The following is a 9,657-nucleotide window of genomic DNA, read 5'->3' as shown; positions in this document are numbered from 1 at the left end:
GTATGTATATAGTTTCTGTATCAAAACCAATGAATTCGATTATTTCACTGAATATACCTTGTTTTGTATGCTAGTGTTCTTTAATAAACTGTAATAAACACTAGTGATAATAATTCAGATTGATAAATTGTTTTATCCTACAAGAGTTAGCATCAAGTTTTTACAAGTACCCTAGTTGAATATAAGATTGGATCCATTCTGTTATGTTTAGTTATATCATATGCTTAGCCTTTCCTGCTCAGGCCTGTTTACTACCATTTATCAATAAGCAGATAGTGGCAGCAATTAATTTTTGAAGTAATTATCCCCTCTCTCAATTCCACCTTTCCTTGTTCATTTCCCATAACTTTATCCTGCGGGAGTCTAGTCATTATGGTTTTATATGATGACCTCTAAACCCCAGATTGGAATTAGGGTGTCCACTTCATTATATTAAGACTGCATTATTATTAAGGGGGAGTGTACCAAACCTGCAGGGGTCATGCAGCACCTGGGGTTTGTTCCAAGGAGTGGCTAGATCAGATTCCTTGGATCAAGAGACCCTCACCAGCATCAAGATTATTATTATTATAATCAAGGGGAAGCGCTAAACCCGGAGGATTATACAGCGCCTGAGGGGGGGATGTGGAAGGCATTTAGGCTTAATTCGGGGAACTGGAGCACAGATCCAATTCCCTAAATCAAGAGCCCCTCACCAACATCAAGGAACCTTCCTTGAGGGGACCAGCATCACGAACCCTCCTTGGATATTTTATTTCGGAGATACTTTGCCCACCATGGTATTTATCAGTCTAATAGACATTAGAATGGAGACTTTTATTATAGAGCCAGTGGAAGTAGAGCAATGTAGCAGTACTATATGTGGTCACATGGGTGAGGCTCAATAGTTGAAGTAGGTCAGGCACATAAAGTGGACCAAAAATTTAGTAACCAAATTGTAGAGCTATTCTCCAGCTTCCTTGTAAGTAATAATTGGACTTGACCTACACACTACAAGCATCATTCTGCTCCTGTAGCCACAAATAGGCAGTCGCAAGGGAGCTAGTGACAGATCTTGCCTGAAGCTGTCAGTTATAAATATAGTGCTCTAAATAGAATGTTATGATATTTTCTCCAAAGATTCCATGGTGTTGCTGGGTCTGACAAGTGTTATGGTCAGAGGCATACAATAACAACAGGTTGGCAAATAAGAAGTGTTATATTGAATTAAGAATATATTTAACAATAAAATACACCACACTATTGTGCTCTACAATGTAGTTTCAATGATTCATCATTGTCATACTTGCCTGGATCAGCAACGTCATCCTTCTAAAATATTTGTGAGACCATTATACCAGTCTTAGTCATACACATTTTATATATAAGTGAAAGTGAGCATATTAGAGGTGAAAGGATTCAAGTTTTTTAATGGATGTGCAAGTGGAATGTGAGCAAGGCAATATTTTTTTATATTTTTTTTTATTATCACACTGGCCGATTCCCACCAAGGCAGGGTGGCCCAAAAAAGAAAAACTTTCACAATCATTCACTCCATCACTGTCTTGCCAGAAGGGTGCTTTACACTACAGTTTTTAAAATGCAACATTAACACCCCTCCTTCAGAGTGCAGGCACTGTACTTCCCATCTCCAGGACTCAAGTCCGGCCTGCCGGTTTCCCTGAACCCCTTCATAAATGTTACTTTGCTCACACTCCAACAGCACGTCAAGTATTAAAAACCATTTGTCTCCATTCACTCCTATCAAACATGCTCACGCATGCCTGCTGTTAGTCCAAGCCCCTCGCGCACAAAACCTCCTTTACCCACTCCCTCCAACCTTTCCTAGGCCAACCCCTACCCCGCCTTCCTTCCACTACAGACTGATACACTCTTGAAGTCATTCTGTTTCGCTCCATTCTCTCTACATGTCCAAACCACCTCAACAACCCTTCCTCAGCCCTCTGGACAACAGTTTTGGTAATCCCGCACCTCCTCCTAACTTCCAAACTACGAATTCTCTGCATTATATTCACACCACACATTGCCCTCAGACATGACATCTCCACTGCCTCCAGCCTTCTCCTCGCTGCAACATTCATCACCCATGCTTCACACCCATATAAGAGTGTTGGTAAAACTATACTCTCATACATTCCCCTCTTTGCCTCCAAGGACAAAGTTCTTTGTCTCCACAGACTCCTAAGTGCACCACTCACCCTTTTCCCCTCATCAATTCTATGATTCACCTCATCTTTCATAGACCCATCTGCTGACACGTCCACTCCCATTATTATTATAATCAAAAAAGAAGCGCTAAGCCACAAGGGCTATACAGCGACGTCCACTCCCAAATATCTGAATACATTCACCTCCTCCATACCCTCTCCCTCCAATCTGATATCCAATCTTTCATCACAATCTTTTTGTTATCCTCATAACCTTACTCTTTCCTGTATTCACTTTTAATTTTTTTCTTTTGCATACCCTACCAAATTCATCCACGAATCTCTGCAACTTCTCTTCAGAATCTCCAAAGAGCACAGTGTCATCAGCAAAGAGCAACTGTGACAACTCCCACTTTGTGTGATTTTTTATCTTTTAACTCCACGCCTCTTGCCAAGACCCTCGCATTTACTTCTCTTACAACCCCATCTATAAATACAGTGGTCCCTCGTTGTTCGTAATTAATCCGTTCCTGGAGCCGTTACTATAAACGAAATTTACGATTTACGAATCAATTTTCCCCATAAGAAATAATGTAAATACAATTAATCCGTTCCTGACACCCAGAAGTATTAAAACAAAAAATTTTTTAACATGAAATATGCATGTAGTACATAAACAATACAATGGGAAATGATGAATGAAACATTAACAGCATAACACTTACCTTTATTGGAGATTCTTCTTAGTGTATGGGAGACTGGAGGAGGAGAGAGAGTGGATTGTTTATAGTTTGGAAGGGGAATCCCCTTCCATTAACACCTCAGGTACCATTTGCTTTTCTGGGGTTGCTTCTCTTCTCTGTTTCTTAATGCCACTAGGACCACCTTGAGAGTCACTGGAGTCCTGTCTCACAAAATAACTGGAGAGAGCTCTGTTTCTGGCATCTCTTTAACACTTCCCTAAAATGGCCCAAGACTTTATCACTGTACATGTTGCCAACCTGGCTTGCAACAACCTTGTTAGGGTGATGTTTCTCCATAAAGCTTTCCATCTTACCCCACATAGTAAAAATCTCTTTAATTTCTGAAGAAGGCACCTTCTTCCATCTCTCTTCCTCCTAAATAACAAAAAGGCACAATACCGTGACTGGAACGATACACAAATAACCCGCACATAAAAGAGAGAAGCTTACGACGACGTTTCGGACTGACTTGGACCATTGACAAAGTCACACTGTGACTTTGTCAATGGTCCAAGTTGGACCGAAACGTCGTCGTAAGCTTCTCTCTTTTATGTGCGGGTTATTTGTGTATCTCTTCCTCCTCCTCTGCAGCAAGATTCTGAGCTGCAATGTGTTGCTCTTCCTGCTGAAGCTCTTGCAGCTCCTCAGTGGTGAGCTCTTCATTGTGGTCTTCCACCAATTCTTCCACATCCTCCAAACTCACATCCAACCCCATGGAACTCCCCAGTGCCACAATTGATTTTACAACAGACATAGGCTCATTAGGGTCAGTCCCAAATTCTTCAAAATCCCTCTTGTCGACACAATCTGGCCACAATTTTCTCCAGGCAGAGTTCAAACTCCTGGTAGTCACTCCCTCCCAAGCCATACATATAAGGGTTATGCAGTGGAGGATGCTGAAGTGTTCTCTCCAAAATTCCCTTAGGGTCAAGTGAGTGTCTGTGGTCACAGTCAAGTACTTGTGAAACATTGCTTTTGTGTAGAGTTTTTAAAGTTTGCAATAACCTGCTGGTCCATGGGTTGGAGGAGAGGAGTGGTATTCGGGGGCAAGAACTTTACTGTGATGAACCCAAACTCCTCGAAAATTAGGTCATCCAAGTTTGGAGGATGAGCAGGTGCATTGTCCATTACTAGCAGGCACTTGAGATCCAATTTCTTTTCCAGGAGATACTCCTTCACACTAGGGCCAAACACTTCATTGAACCACTCGACGAAAATTTCCCTCGTGACCCATGCCTTACTATTAGATTTCCAAAACACACACAATTTACTCTTCATAACATTGTTTTTCCTGAACACTCTGGGGTTTTCAGAATGGTACACTAGTAATGGCTTCACTTTGAAATCCCCAGTAGCATTAGCACAGAACATTAGCGGCAGCCTGTCTTTCATAGGCTTGTGTCCTGGCATTGCCTTTTCCTCTTGTATAATGAAGGTCCTCTTTGGCATTTTCTTCCAAAAGAGGCCTGTTTCGTCACAATTGAACACTTGTTCAGGTTTCAGTCCTTCAGCCTCTATGTACTCCTGGAATTCATGCACATATTTTTCAGCCGCCTTGTTGTCCAAACTGGCAGCCTCACCATGCCTTACCACACTGTGTATGCCAGTACGGTTCTTAAATCTCTCAAACCAGCCTTTGCTGGCCTTAAATTCACTCACTTCACCACTATTTGCAGGCAATTTCTTTACCAAATCTTCATGCAACTGCCTAGCCTTTTCACAAATAAACGAAGTCATAAGAGTATCTCCTGCTAATTGTTTCTCATTTATCCACACCAATAATAACTTCTCAACCTCTTCCAGTACTGGTGATCTCATTTTTGTCAGCATAGTTACTCCCTTTGCAACAACAGCATCCTTTATTTCATTTTTCTTGGCCACTGTGGAACATAAGGTTGTGTAGGGTTTCTTATACATCCTGGACAGTTCGGCCACACTTGTACTACTTTCATATTGTTCAATGATGGTTTTCTTAAATTCAATCGTATTTCTCACCTTCTTTACCACAGGCTTGGCACTAGGAGCTTTCTTTGGAGCCATGGTAGCTTATTTAGTACTTGCAAGCACTACAATGAGTGGAATATTATGAAATATTTCGCTGGAGCACGTGAGGGGGACCTTCGCTCACTGGTAAACAATGCCAGACTGGCTGCCGCCCTGGCTCACGCCGTGGGTACGTGTCCTGGACGAACTACGACTCGCGAGTCAACCTATGAAAAGCGAGTCCATGTTTATACGAAAATAACTCTATGATTGGCGAATTTTACGATTGCCGGGAACTACGAAAAGCGGGGGACCACTGTATATTAAACAACCACCAATCTCTGCAACTTCTCTTCAGAATCTCCCAAGAGCACAGTGTCATCAGCAAAGAGCAACTGTGACAACTCCCACTTTATGTGTGATTCTTTATCTTTTAACTCCACGCCTCTTGCCAAGACACTCGCATTTACTTCTCTTACAACCCCATCTATAAATATATTAAACAACCACGGTGACATCACACATCCATGTCTAAGGCCTACTTTTACTGGGAAATAATTTCCCTCTTTCCTACATACTCTAACTTGAGCCTCACTATCCTCGTAAAAACTCTTCACTGCTTTCAGTAACCTACCTCCTACACAATACACCTGCAACATCTGCCACATTGCCCCCCTATTCACCCTGTCATACGCCTTTTCCAAATCCATAAATGCCACAAAGACCTCTTTAGCCTTATCTAAATACTGTTCACTTATGTGTTTCACTGTAAACACCTGGTCCACACACCCCCTACCTTTCCTAAAGCCTCCTTGTTCATCTGCTATCCTATTCTCCGTCTTACTCTTAATTCTTTCAATAATAACTCTGCCATACACTTTACCAGGTATACTCAACAGACTTATCCCCCTATAATTTTTGCACTCTCTTTTGTCCCCTTTGCCTTTATACAAAGGAACTATGCATGCTCTCTGCCAATCCCTAGGTACCTTACCCTCTTCCATACATTTATTAAATAATTGCACCAACCACTCCAAAACTATATCCCCACCTGCTTTTAACATTTCTATCTTTATCCCATCAATCCAGGCTGCCTTACCCCCTTTCATTTTACCTACTGCCTCACGAACTTCCCCCACACTCACAACTGGCTCTTCCTCACTCCTACAAGATGTTATTCCTCCTTGCCCTATACACGAAATCACAGCTTCCCTATCTTCATCAACATTTAACAATTCCTCAAAATATTCCCTCCATCTTCCCAATACCTCTAACTCTCCATTTAATAACTCTCCTCTCCTATTTTTAACTGACAAATCCATTTGTTCTCTAGGCTTCCTTAACTTGTTAATCTCACTCCAAAACTTTTTCTTATTTTCAACAAAATTTGTTGATAACATCTCACCCACTCTCTCATTTGCTCTCATTTTACATTGCTTCACCACCCTCTTAACCTCTCTCTTTTTCTCCATATACTCTTCCCTCCTTGCATCACTTCTACTTTGTAAAAACTTCTCATATGCTAACTTTTTCTCCCTTACAACTCTCTTTACATCATCATTCCACCAATCGCTCCTCTTCCCTCCTGCACCCAATATTTATATATTATTTATATATTTATTATTATTATAATCAAAAAGAAGTGCTAAGCCACAAGGGCTATGCAGCAATATTTATATAAAGAAGTATTATTATAATCAAATAAAGCACTAAACCGACAAGGGTCATGCAGCGCTATATAAAGAAATAATTCAGGGGGAAACTGGTTAACTGGACTCTCCTGTGGGTGTGACAGACAGTGACTATGCTCTGGAGGAAGGATGATGATGTTGTAGGCAGAGGGTAATCTGCACTGTATTGTCAGCACACTTCTGGCAAGATGGCAATCACCCTACCTTGGTGGGAAACAGCCATTGAATAAAAATAAATATTTACAACTAACCCACATACTGGGGATGAAATTTAACAATGTTCCAAACTGTCGGTTTTCAAAACCATTCATCACAATGTTCCACACTGTTTGGGACCATTATCATGATGCAAGATTTCTTGTCTTAGTGATGTGAAAAAGGTATTTAAGTAATATTAAAAATTATAAAACAAAGGTCATAAAAACAAAATTTAAACTTTAGAAATTGTAATTATCCTTGTTACAGCATGTGTGTTACAGTATATATTATCTAAAATTTGTATTAATATATAGCAGTTTTATTCTTATACATAATTACATATTATATATAAACTGACTTTTCCTGTGTATAGAAAAAACTACAAAAGCTTTGTTTATTAATACTGTATTTTAAAGAAGTAAATCCAGTGCTACTCTGATATAAAAATAATTATTAAAGTTTATACATTTCTATCATTTTGCCTCATAATAACGGTGCAAAATTTTTGCTCATAATAAATACCATATTTCAATAATACAACAAACATACCATTCAAAGCTGACAACGTATTTACCATTTAAGAATGTTTAAATTTAAAAAGTTAAATAAATATTAATTACTATAGTTAACTTATTCTTCATAACATATACATTAAGAAAACTGGCAAGAAAATTCAAGAGTAAATGTTAATGTAATACTGAACTACCAAGTTTTTAAAATATGAGATGTTACTGTAAATGCTAAGTCAATACTGTAATACAGTTACTAACACATTTTTTTGAAAGGGAGGAGGGAATACCTTATGGCTACATTATTTCAAGACAGGAAAAAAATTATTTTCCAAGGAAAATTATTTTATCAGTAATACTTTCTTTTATGGTACTGTATTCTATTTTATATTCAAATTTATTAACAAAATTTTCAGTGTCCTCTTACTAGCTTGTCTCTATTGCAATGCAATGGAAATGTTTTAGAATAATTATTACATATCTAATAACTCTAAGAGTGTCATACAACTTCCATCTGACAGACTGAGCATTTGATAGATCCTTTAATATTTATGGCATAAAGCTAATTTGCATGCGTTGGCATACAATGCTGTCCTTACTACCTACAAACTGTAAAAAATACATATGTAATATTAATAAGTTCATTGCATTAGAAATTTCTGCCTATATGTAACTAAATATTCATACTAAAATTCCCTAACATGTTTTAAATAGCCTTCAATACTTCTGATAAGTTTTGCATAGATGGAACACTACTATAAGTAATATATGTACAGTAATAATATTAAATGCAGAGATCTGTGGTAGTTTATTCACATAACTACAGTGGACCCCCGGTTAACGATTTTAATCCGTGCAAGAGGGCTCATCGTTATGCGAAATAATCGTTATGCGAATCAATTTTCCCCATAAGAAATAATGGAAATAAAATTAATCCGTGCAAGACGCCCAAAAGTATGAAAAAAAATTTTTTTTACCACATGAAATGTTAATTTTAATACACACAAACTGAAAAAGGCATGCACAATTAAATGACACTTACTTTTATTGAAGATCTGGTGATGATTGATGGGATGGGAGGAGGGGAGAGCAATATCTTCTTACTGTTTAGAAGGGGAATCCCCTTCCATTAGGACTTGAGGTAGTAAGTCCTTTTCTGGGGTTACTTCCCTTCTTCTTTTAATGCCACTAGGGCCAGCTTCAGAGTCACTGGACTTCTTTCGCACAAGATATCTGTCCATAGTGGCCTGTACCTCTCGTTCCTTTATGACTTGCCTAAAGTGTTTCACAACATTGTCAGTGTAATAATCACCAGCACGGCTTGCAATAGCTGTGTGAGGGTGATTTTCATCCATGAAGGTTTGCACTTCAAGCCACTTAGCACAGATTTCCTTAATCTTTGAAGTAGGCAACTTCTTCAATTTCTCTCTCCCCTCCTCCGAAGCAATTTCCTCAGGTGTGGCCTCTTGCTGTTGAAGTTGATCTAGCAGCTCATCAGTGGTTAGTTCTTCATTGTCCTCCTCCACCAACTCTTCCACATCATCCCCACTAACCTCCAACCCCAAGGACTTTCCCAATGCCACAATGGATTCCTCAACTGGCACAGGATTCTCAGGGTTAGCCTCAAACCCTTCAAAATCCCTTTTGTCTACACATTCTGGCCACAGTTTCTTCCAAGCAGAGTTCAAGGTCCTCTTTGTCACTTCCTCCCAAGCCTTACCTATAAGGTTTACACAATTGAGGATGTTAAAGTGATCTCTCCAAAACTCTCTTAGAGTCAGTTGAGTTTCTGAGGTCATTACAAAGCACCTTTCAAACAGAGCTTTTGTGTACAGTTTCTTGAAGTTGGAAATAACCTGCTGGTCCATGGGCTGCAGGAGAGGAGTGGTATTAGGAGGCAAAAACTTCACCTTAATGAAGCTCATGTCCCCATAAAGTCGCTCTGACACGTCTGTAGGATGACCAGGGGCATTGTCTAACACCAGGAGGCACTTAAGTTCTAATTTCTTTTCAGTTAGGTAATTTTTCACATTGGGGGCAAATGCATGGTGTAACCAGTTATAGAAAAATTCCCTAGTGACCCATGCCTTACTGTTTGCCCTCCACAGCACACACAAATTATCCTTGAGGACATTCTTTTGCCTGAACGCTCTGGGAGTTTCAGAGTGATACACTAATAAAGGCTTCACTTTGCAATCACCAGTAGCATTGGCACACATCAACAAAGTAAGCCTGTCTTTCATAGGCTTATGTCCTGGGAGTGCCTTTTCCTCCTGAGTAATGTAGGTCCTGCTTGGCATTTTCTTCCAGAACAGGCCTGTTTCATCACAATTAAACACTTGTTCAGGTTTCAGTCCTTCAGTTTCTATGTACTCCTTGAATTCCT

This window comes from Cherax quadricarinatus, chromosome 39 (assembly GCF_038502225.1).
Source record: "Cherax quadricarinatus isolate ZL_2023a chromosome 39, ASM3850222v1, whole genome shotgun sequence".
Lineage (NCBI taxonomy): Eukaryota > Metazoa > Arthropoda > Malacostraca > Decapoda > Parastacidae > Cherax > Cherax quadricarinatus.
Note: the sequence above shows the minus strand (reverse complement) of the source record.